Raw genomic sequence first — 10,503 nt, 5'->3', positions numbered from 1 at the left:
CCCTGCTGTTCCCACCCGCCTCAACACCGTTGGAAGGGAGGAGAACCAATTAAGGCGGGGGGTGGGGTGGAACGAGCAGCTGTCTACCCTTAGCAGGAGGGCTCCTGATTACATACCTCTCCTGCTGCTGCTGCTGCTGCTGGCTGTCCAGCAGCAGACTGAAGGTGGCTGCTGCTGTGCACAGGTATATAAAGGCTCAGAGCCTATTATGACACGCGCAGCCAGCGTTCCATTGCCACATTCCATCTACTGCAGGCAGGATACCTGGCTGGCTGAATGTCGCTGAGAAGCTCACAGAGACCGCCATAAGCAACAGTTTAACAGAATGCCACAGACTAATCAACCAAACTTTTTGGGTTGGGTTCTCTTTTATAGTCTGCAGGCATTAAATGAAAGAAGTCAGTGTTCCAGCAGAAGGAGACAACGTTTCAGAAAAGGCATTGTAGCAAACCAAAAAATAAATTTTAAGCGCAGCAGAGTAACCAGCGCACATACCTGTTAGCTCAGGTGAGTTTAAAAGGCTGCTGTTGATAACAAGGGCATTTGCTAAATAGATGGTGTGTGTGCAACAATATACTGAAAGGTCAATTATATTGTGCAGCTTATCTCACCACCTATAGTTATTTAGGTGAAAGCTCCAAAATGCTTGCCTAATATGTCTGTTTATCCAAAAGGAAGTAAAAAGGGAGAGCTAGAAAGATAGCATTGCATCACATTACATGGCAATGCAATGCACAGTTGCTGAAGTTGAACCAAAATGAGCTTGTAATCTGGCTTCTGCAACTTTGAACATGAAAAATCCAATGAGGAGAAGAAAAGCAAAGCCAAAGAGTCCATCCCAAAATCCGACAAACAAGCAAAATGAACAAAAAACATTGAATTCAATTCTTTCTGATTTTAGAAACTGCATTAAAGAAGGGGTGCACCGGTCCTGGAGATACTGCAATACCAGGTCAATGCGTGGAGTGGACAGAGCAAGCTCTTTTTCCATCTCCCTGTTCTAAAAATCCATTTAATATATGGTCCCCAGATAGGGGACGTATCAGATATTAAACTGATAAGAACAGATACTACACTTGATCTTAGCCAAAAGGCCGAGAAGCGATAACCAGAATTGGTTTCAAACTACGGAGCCACCCAAGGATCCTGAAAAGTCCATTTGTGGAGATGAGCTCCTGGACTCCCGTTAAGAAGACATGTTGTCAACCTCTAGATCCCTTACATGCCTGCACTTTTCGGCTTGCTGCTGCTGCAATCCACGCGTTTTAGATCTGCATAACTCCACCTCTTTAAACACAGCACCTTCACCCCCTGCTGTTCCCACCCGCCTCAACACCGTTGGAAGGGAGGAGAACCAATTAAGGCGGGGGGTGGGGTGGAACGAGCAGCTGTCTACCCTTAGCAGGAGGGCTCCTGATTACATACCTCTCCTGCTGCTGCTGCTGCTGGCTGTCCAGCAGCAGACTGAAGGTGGCTGCTGCTGTGCACAGGTATATAAAGGCTCAGAGCCTATTATGACACGCGCAGCCAGCGTTCCATTGCCACATTCCATCTACTGCAGGCAGGATACCTGGCTGGCTGAATGTCGCTGAGAAGCTCACAGAGACCGCCATAAGCAACAGTTTAACAGAATGCCACAGACTAATCAACCAAACTTTTTGGGTTGGGTTCTCTTTTATAGTCTGCAGGCATTAAATGAAAGAAGTCAGTGTTCCAGCAGAAGGAGACAACGTTTCAGAAAAGGCATTGTAGCAAACCAAAAAAGAAATTTTAAGCGCAGCAGAGTAACCAGCGCACATACCTGTTAGCTCAGGTGAGTTTAAAAGGCTGCTGTTGATAACAAGGGCATTTGCTAAATAGATGGTGTGTGTGCAACAATATACTGAAAGGTCAATTATATTGTGCAGCTTATCTCACCACCTGTAGTTATTTAGGTGAAAGCTCCAAAATGCTTGCCTAATATGTCTGTTTATCCAAAAGGAAGTAAAAAGGGAGAGCTAGAAAGATAGCATTGCATCACATTACATGGCAATGCAATGCACAGTTGCTGAAGTTGAACCAAAATGAGCTTGTAATCTGGCTTCTGCAACTTTGAACATGAAAAATCCAATGAGGAGAAGAAAAGCAAAGCCAAAGAATCCATCCCAAAATCCGACAAACAAGCAAAATGAACAAAAAACATTGAATTCAATTCTTTCTGATTTTAGAAACTGCATTAAAGAAGGGGTGCACCGGTCCTGGAGATACTGCAATACCAGGTCAATGCGTGGAGTGGACAGAGCAAGCTCTTTTTCCATCTCCCTGTTCTAAAAATCCATTTAATATATGGTCCCCAGATAGGGGACGTATCAGATATTAAACTGATAAGAACAGATACTACACTTGATCTTAGCCAAAAGGCCGAGAAGCGATAACCAGAATTGGTTTCAAACTACGGAGCCACCCAAGGATCCTGAAAAGTCCATTTGTGGAGATGAGCTCCTGGACTCCCGTTAAGAAGACATGTTGTCAACCTCTAGATCCCTTACATGCCTGCACTTTTCGGCTTGCTGCTGCTGCAATCCACGCGTTTTAGATCTGCATAACTCCACCTCTTTAAACACAGCACCTTCACCCCCTGCTGTTCCCACCCGCCTCAACACCGTTGGAAGGGAGGAGAACCAATTAAGGCGGGGGGTGGGGTGGAACGAGCAGCTGTCTACCCTTAGCAGGAGGGCTCCTGATTACATACCTCTCCTGCTGCTGCTGCTGCTGGCTGTCCAGCAGCAGACTGAAGGTGGCTGCTGCTGTGCACAGGTATATAAAGGCTCAGAGCCTATTATGACACACGCAGCCAGCGTTCCATTGCCACATTCCATCTACTGCAGGCAGGATACCTGGCTGGCTGAATGTCGCTGAGAAGCTCACAGAGACCGCCATAAGCAACAGTTTAACAGAATGCCACAGACTAATCAACCAAACTTTTTTGGGTTGGGTTCTCTTTTATAGTCTGCAGGCATTAAATGAAAGAAGTCAGTGTTCCAGCAGAGGGAGACAACGTTTCAGAAAAGGCATTGTAGCAAACCAAAAAAGAAATTTTAAGCGCAGCAGAGTAACCAGCGCACATACCTGTTAGCTCAGGTGAGTTTAAAAGGCTGCTGTTGATAACAAGGGCATTTGCTAAATAGATGGTGTGTGTGCAACAATATACTGAAAGGTCAATTATATTGTGCAGCTTATCTCACCACCTGTAGTTATTTAGGTGAAAGCTCCAAAATGCTTGCCTAATATGTCTGTTTATCCAAAAGGAAGTAAAAAGGGAGAGCTAGAAAGATAGCATTGCATCACATTACATGGCAATGCAATGCACAGTTGCTGAAGTTGAACCAAAATGAGCTTGTAATCTGGCTTCTGCAACTTTGAACATGAAAAATCCAATGAGGAGAAGAAAAGCAAAGCCAAAGAGTCCATCCCAAAATCCGACAAACAAGCAAAATGAACAAAAAACATTGAATTCAATTCTTTCTGATTTTAGAAACTGCATTAAAGAAGGGGTGCACCGGTCCTGGAGATACTGCAATACCAGGTCAATGCGTGGAGTGGACAGAGCAAGCTCTTTTTCCATCTCCCTGTTCTAAAAATCCATTTAATATATGGTCCCCAGATAGGGGACGTATCAGATATTAAACTGATAAGAACAGATACTACACTTGATCTTAGCCAAAAGGCCGAGAAGCGATAACCAGAATTGGTTTCAAACTACGGAGCCACCCAAGGATCCTGAAAAGTCCATTTGTGGAGATGAGCTCCTGGACTCCCGTAAAGAAGACATGTTGTCAACCTCTAGATCCCTTACATGCCTGCACTTTTCGGCTTGCTGCTGCTGCAATCCACGCGTTTTAGATCTGCATAACTCCACCTCTTTAAACACAGCACCTTCACCCCCTGCTGTTCCCACCCGCCTCAACACCGTTGGAAGGGAGGAGAACCAATTAAGGCGGGGGGTGGGGTGGAACGAGCAGCTGTCTACCCTTAGCAGGAGGGCTCCTGATTACATACCTCTCCTGCTGCTGCTGCTGCTGGCTGTCCAGCAGCAGACTGAAGGTGGCTGCTGCTGTGCACAGGTATATAAAGGCTCAGAGCCTATTATGACACGCGCAGCCAGCGTTCCATTGCCACATTCCATCTACTGCAGGCAGGATACCTGGCTGGCTGAATGTCGCTGAGAAGCTCACAGAGACCGCCATAAGCAACAGTTTAACAGAATGCCACAGACTAATCAACCAAACTTTTTGGGTTGGGTTCTCTTTTATAGTCTGCAGGCATTAAATGAAAGAAGTCAGTGTTCCAGCAGAGGGAGACAACGTTTCAGAAAAGGCATTGTAGCAAACCAAAAAAGAAATTTTAAGCGCAGCAGAGTAACCAGCGCACATACCTGTTAGCTCAGGTGAGTTTAAAAGGCTGCTGTTGATAACAAGGGCATTTGCTAAATAGATGGTGTGTGTGCAACAATATACTGAAAGGTGAATTATATTGTGCAGCTTATCTCACCACCTGTAGTTATTTTTTAGGTGAAAGCTCCAAAATGCTTGCCTAATATGTCTGTTTATCCAAAAGGAAGTAAAAAGGGAGAGCTAGAAAGATAGCATTGCATCACATTACATGGCAATGCAATGCACAGTTGCTGAAGTTGAACCAAAATGAGCTTGTAATCTGGCTTCTGCAACTTTGAACATGAAAAATCCAATGAGGAGAAGAAAAGCAAAGCCAAAGAGTCCATCCCAAAATCCGACAAACAAGCAAAATGAACAAAAAACATTGAATTCAATTCTTTCTGATTTTAGAAACTGCATTAAAGAAGGGGTGCACCGGTCCTGGAGATACTGCAATACCAGGTCAATGCGTGGAGTGGACAGAGCAAGCTCTTTTTCCATCTCCCTGTTCTAAAAATCCATTTAATATATGGTCCCCAGATAGGGGACGTATCAGATATTAAACTGATAAGAACAGATACTACACTTGATCTTAGCCAAAAGGCCGAGAAGCGATAACCAGAATTGGTTTCAAACTACGGAGCCACCCAAGGATCCTGAAAAGTCCATTTGTGGAGATGAGCTCCTGGACTCCCGTTAAGAAGACATGTTGTCAACCTCTAGATCCCTTACATGCCTGCACTTTTCGGCTTGCTGCTGCTGCAATCCACGCGTTTTAGATCTGCATAACTCCACCTCTTTAAACACAGCACCTTCACCCCCTGCTGTTCCCACCCGACTCAACACCGTTGGAAGGGAGGAGAACCAATTAAGGCGGGGGGTGGGGTGGAACGAGCAGCTGTCTACCCTTAGCAGGAGGGCTCCTGATTACATACCTCTCCTGCTGCTGCTGCTGCTGGCTGTCCAGCAGCAGACTGAAGGTGGCTGCTGCTGTGCACAGGTATATAAAGGCTCAGAGCCTATTATGACACGCGCAGCCAGCGTTCCATTGCCACATTCCATCTACTGCAGGCAGGATACCTGGCTGGCTGAATGTCGCTGAGAAGCTCACAGAGACCGCCATAAGCAACAGTTTAACAGAATGCCACAGACTAATCAACCAAACTTTTTGGGTTGGGTTCTCTTTTATAGTCTGCAGGCATTAAATGAAAGAAGTCAGTGTTCCAGCAGAAGGAGACAACGTTTCAGAAAAGGCATTGTAGCAAACCAAAAAAGAAATTTTAAGCGCAGCAGAGTAACCAGCGCACATACCTGTTAGCTCAGGTGAGTTTAAAAGGCTGCTGTTGATAACAAGGGCATTTGCTAAATAGATGGTGTGTGTGCAACAATATACTGAAAGGTCAATTATATTGTGCAGCTTATCTCACCACCTGTAGTTATTTAGGTGAAAGCTCCAAAATGCTTGCCTAATATGTCTGTTTATCCAAAAGGAAGTAAAAAGGGAGAGCTAGAAAGATAGCATTGCATCACATTACATGGCAATGCAATGCACAGTTGCTGGAGTTGAACCAAAATGAGCTTGTAATCTGGCTTCTGCAACTTTGAACATGAAAAATCCAATGAGGAGAAGAAAAGCAAAGCCAAAGAGTCCATCCCAAAATCCGACAAACAAGCAAAATGAACAAAAAACATTGAATTCAATTCTTTCTGATTTTAGAAACTGCATTAAAGAAGGGGTGCACCGGTCCTGGAGATACTGCAATACCAGGTCAATGCGTGGAGTGGACAGAGCAAGCTCTTTTTCCATCTCCCTGTTCTAAAAATCCATTTAATATATGGTCCCCAGATAGGGGACGTATCAGATATTAAACTGATAAGAACAGATACTACACTTGATCTTAGCCAAAAGGCCGAGAAGCGATAACCAGAATTGGTTTCAAACTACGGAGCCACCCAAGGATCCTGAAAAGTCCATTTGTGGAGATAAGCTCCTGGACTCCCGTTAAGAAGACATGTTGTCAACCTCTAGATCCCTTACATGCCTGCACTTTTCGGCTTGCTGCTGCTGCAATCCACGCGTTTTAGATCTGCATAACTCCACCTCTTTAAACACAGCACCTTCACCCCCTGCTGTTCCCACCCGCCTCAACACCGTTGGAAGGGAGGAGAACCAATTAAGGCGGGGGGTGGGGTGGAACGAGCAGCTGTCTACCCTTAGCAGGAGGGCTCCTGATTACATACCTCTCCTGCTGCTGCTGCTGCTGGCTGTCCAGCAGCAGACTGAAGGTGGCTGCTGCTGTGCACAGGTATATAAAGGCTCAGAGCCTATTATGACACGCGCAGCCAGCGTTCCATTGCCACATTCCATCTACTGCAGGCAGGATACCTGGCTGGCTGAATGTCGCTGAGAAGCTCACAGAGACCGCCATAAGCAACAGTTTAACAGAATGCCACAGACTAATCAACCAAACTTTTTGGGTTGGGTTCTCTTTTATAGTCTGCAGGCATTAAATGAAAGAAGTCAGTGTTCCAGCAGAAGGAGACAACGTTTCAGAAAAGGCATTGTAGCAAACCAAAAAAGAAATTTTAAGCGCAGCAGAGTAACCAGCGCACATACCTGTTAGCTCAGGTGAGTTTAAAAGGCTGCTGTTGATAACAAGGGCATTTGCTAAATAGATGGTGTGTGTGCAACAATATACTGAAAGGTCAATTATATTGTGCAGCTTATCTCACCACCTGTAGTTATTTAGGTGAAAGCTCCAAAATGCTTGCCTAATATGTCTGTTTATCCAAAAGGAAGTAAAAAGGGAGAGCTAGAAAGATAGCATTGCATCACATTACATGGCAATGCAATGCACAGTTGCTGAAGTTGAACCAAAATGAGCTTGTAATCTGGCTTCTGCAACTTTGAACATGAAAAATCCAATGAGGAGAAGAAAAGCAAAGCCAAAGAGTCCATCCCAAAATCCGACAAACAAGCAAAATGAACAAAAAACATTGAATTCAATTCTTTCTGATTTTAGAAACTGCATTAAAGAAGGGGTGCACCGGTCCTGGAGATACTGCAATACCAGGTCAATGCGTGGAGTGGACAGAGCAAGCTCTTTTTCCATCTCCCTGTTCTAAAAATCCATTTAATATATGGTCCCCAGATAGGGGACGTATCAGATATTAAACTGATAAGAACAGATACTACACTTGATCTTAGCCAAAAGGCCGAGAAGCGATAACCAGAATTGGTTTCAAACTACGGAGCCACCCAAGGATCCTGAAAAGTCCATTTGTGGAGATGAGCTCCTGGACTCCCGTTAAGAAGACATGTTGTCAACCTCTAGATCCCTTACATGCCTGCACTTTTCGGCTTGCTGCTGCTGCAATCCACGCGTTTTAGATCTGCATAACTCCACCTCTTTAAACACAGCACCTTCACCCCCTGCTGTTCCCACCCGCCTCAACACCGTTGGAAGGGAGGAGAACCAATTAAGGCGGGGGGTGGGGTGGAACGAGCAGCTGTCTACCCTTAGCAGGAGGGCTCCTGATTACATACCTCTCCTGCTGCTGCTGCTGCTGGCTGTCCAGCAGCAGACTGAAGGTGGCTGCTGCTGTGCACAGGTATATAAAGGCTCAGAGCCTATTATGACACGCGCAGCCAGCGTTCCATTGCCACATTCCATCTACTGCAGGCAGGATACCTGGCTGGCTGAATGTCGCTGAGAAGCTCACAGAGACCGCCATAAGCAACAGTTTAACAGAATGCCACAGACTAATCAACCAAACTTTTTGGGTTGGGTTCTCTTTTATAGTCTGCAGGCATTAAATGAAAGAAGTCAGTGTTCCAGCAGAAGGAGACAACGTTTCAGAAAAGGCATTGTAGCAAACCAAAAAAGAAATTTTAAGCGCAGCAGAGTAACCAGCGCACATACCTGTTAGCTCAGGTGAGTTTAAAAGGCTGCTGTTGATAACAAGGGCATTTGCTAAATAGATGGTGTGTGTGCAACAATATACTGAAAGGTCAATTATATTGTGCAGCTTATCTCACCACCTGTAGTTATTTTTTAGGTGAAAGCTCCAAAATGCTTGCCTAATATGTCTGTTTATCCAAAAGGAAGTAAAAAGGGAGAGCTAGAAAGATAGCATTGCATCACATTACATGGCAATGCAATGCACAGTTGCTGAAGTTGAACCAAAATGAGCTTGTAATCTGGCTTCTGCAACTTTGAACATGAAAAATCCAATGAGGAGAAGAAAAGCAAAGCCAAAGAGTCCATCCCAAAATCCGACAAACAAGCAAAATGAACAAAAAACATTGAATTCAATTCTTTCTGATTTTAGAAACTGCATTAAAGAAGGGGTGCACCGGTCCTGGAGATACTGCAATACCAGGTCAATGCGTGGAGTGGACAGAGCAAGCTCTTTTTCCATCTCCCTGTTCTAAAAATCCATTTAATATATGGTCCCCAGATAGGGGACGTATCAGATATTAAACTGATAAGAACAGATACTACACTTGATCTTAGCCAAAAGGCCGAGAAGCGATAACCAGAATTGGTTTCAAACTACGGAGCCACCCAAGGATCCTGAAAAGTCCATTTGTGGAGATGAGCTCCTGGACTCCCGTTAAGAAGACATGTTGTCAACCTCTAGATCCCTTACATGCCTGCACTTTTCGGCTTGCTGCTGCTGCAATCCACGCGTTTTAGATCTGCATAACTCCACCTCTTTAAACACAGCACCTTCACCCCCTGCTGTTCCCACCCGACTCAACACCGTTGGAAGGGAGGAGAACCAATTAAGGCGGGGGGTGGGGTGGAACGAGCAGCTGTCTACCCTTAGCAGGAGGGCTCCTGATTACATACCTCTCCTGCTGCTGCTGCTGCTGGCTGTCCAGCAGCAGACTGAAGGTGGCTGCTGCTGTGCACAGGTATATAAAGGCTCAGAGCCTATTATGACACGCGCAGCCAGCGTTCCATTGCCACATTCCATCTACTGCAGGCAGGATACCTGGCTGGCTGAATGTCGCTGAGAAGCTCACAGAGACCGCCATAAGCAACAGTTTAACAGAATGCCACAGACTAATCAACCAAACTTTTTTGGGTTGGGTTCTCTTTTATAGTCTGCAGGCATTAAATGAAAGAAGTCAGTGTTCCAGCAGAGGGAGACAACGTTTCAGAAAAGGCATTGTAGCAAACCAAAAAAGAAATTTTAAGCGCAGCAGAGTAACCAGCGCACATACCTGTTAGCTCAGGTGAGTTTAAAAGGCTGCTGTTGATAACAAGGGCATTTGCTAAATAGATGGTGTGTGTGCAACAATATACTGAAAGGTCAATTATATTGTGCAGCTTATCTCACCACCTGTAGTTATTTAGGTGAAAGCTCCAAAATGCTTGCCTAATATGTCTGTTTATCCAAAAGGAAGTAAAAAGGGAGAGCTAGAAAGATAGCATTGCATCACATTACATGGCAATGCAATGCACAGTTGCTGAAGTTGAACCAAAATGAGCTTGTAATCTGGCTTCTGCAACTTTGAACATGAAAAATCCAATGAGGAGAAGAAAAGCAAAGCCAAAGAGTCCATCCCAAAATCCGACAAACAAGCAAAATGAACAAAAAACATTGAATTCAATTCTTTCTGATTTTAGAAACTGCATTAAAGAAGGGGTGCACCGGTCCTGGAGATACTGCAATACCAGGTCAATGCGTGGAGTGGACAGAGCAAGCTCTTTTTCCATCTCCCTGTTCTAAAAATCCATTTAATATATGGTCCCCAGATAGGGGACGTATCAGATATTAAACTGATAAGAACAGATACTACACTTGATCTTAGCCAAAAGGCCGAGAAGCGATAACCAGAATTGGTTTCAAACTACGGAGCCACCCAAGGATCCTGAAAAGTCCATTTGTGGAGATGAGCTCCTGGACTCCCGTAAAGAAGACATGTTGTCAACCTCTAGATCCCTTACATGCCTGCACTTTTCGGCTTGCTGCTGCTGCAATCCACGCGTTTTAGATCTGCATAACTCCACCTCTTTAAACACAGCACCTTCACCCCCTGCTGTTCCCACCCGCCTCAACACCGTTGGAAGGGAGGAGA

At 45.0% G+C, this 10,503-nt stretch overlaps 8 non-coding genes across 8 annotated transcripts; all 8 read right to left on the bottom strand.

Moving 5' to 3' along the window:
* Positions 1-915: 915 nt before the first annotated feature.
* LOC141252234 (U2 spliceosomal RNA) lies at positions 916-1,106 on the bottom strand. Its single transcript, XR_012313680.1, has one exon. It is a non-coding gene; the product is annotated as a U2 spliceosomal RNA (small nuclear RNA).
* A 1,115-nt stretch (positions 1,107-2,221) lies between these two features.
* LOC141252233 (U2 spliceosomal RNA) lies at positions 2,222-2,412 on the bottom strand. Its single transcript, XR_012313679.1, has one exon. It is a non-coding gene; the product is annotated as a U2 spliceosomal RNA (small nuclear RNA).
* A 1,116-nt stretch (positions 2,413-3,528) lies between these two features.
* Positions 3,529-3,719, bottom strand: LOC141252232 (U2 spliceosomal RNA). Its single transcript, XR_012313678.1, has one exon. It is a non-coding gene; the product is annotated as a U2 spliceosomal RNA (small nuclear RNA).
* Positions 3,720-4,837: 1,118 nt separating this feature from the next.
* Positions 4,838-5,028, bottom strand: LOC141252231 (U2 spliceosomal RNA). The gene has a single exon (XR_012313677.1). It is a non-coding gene; the product is annotated as a U2 spliceosomal RNA (small nuclear RNA).
* Positions 5,029-6,143: 1,115 nt separating this feature from the next.
* LOC141252230 (U2 spliceosomal RNA) lies at positions 6,144-6,334 on the bottom strand. The gene has a single exon (XR_012313676.1). It is a non-coding gene; the product is annotated as a U2 spliceosomal RNA (small nuclear RNA).
* A 1,115-nt stretch (positions 6,335-7,449) lies between these two features.
* On the bottom strand, positions 7,450-7,640 carry LOC141252229 (U2 spliceosomal RNA). Its single transcript, XR_012313675.1, has one exon. It is a non-coding gene; the product is annotated as a U2 spliceosomal RNA (small nuclear RNA).
* Positions 7,641-8,758: 1,118 nt separating this feature from the next.
* LOC141252228 (U2 spliceosomal RNA) lies at positions 8,759-8,949 on the bottom strand. The gene has a single exon (XR_012313674.1). It is a non-coding gene; the product is annotated as a U2 spliceosomal RNA (small nuclear RNA).
* A 1,116-nt stretch (positions 8,950-10,065) lies between these two features.
* On the bottom strand, positions 10,066-10,256 carry LOC141252226 (U2 spliceosomal RNA). The gene has a single exon (XR_012313672.1). It is a non-coding gene; the product is annotated as a U2 spliceosomal RNA (small nuclear RNA).
* Positions 10,257-10,503: the final 247 nt, after the last annotated feature.

The sequence above is a fragment of the Phyllobates terribilis genome, unplaced genomic scaffold (assembly GCF_046119375.1).
Source record: "Phyllobates terribilis strain yellow unplaced genomic scaffold, ASM4611937v1 Scaffold_8461__1_contigs__length_29661, whole genome shotgun sequence".
NCBI lineage: Eukaryota > Metazoa > Chordata > Amphibia > Anura > Dendrobatidae > Phyllobates > Phyllobates terribilis.
The sequence above is the reverse complement of the archived record's forward strand: the minus strand, read 5'-3'. Positions and strand labels throughout refer to the sequence as shown.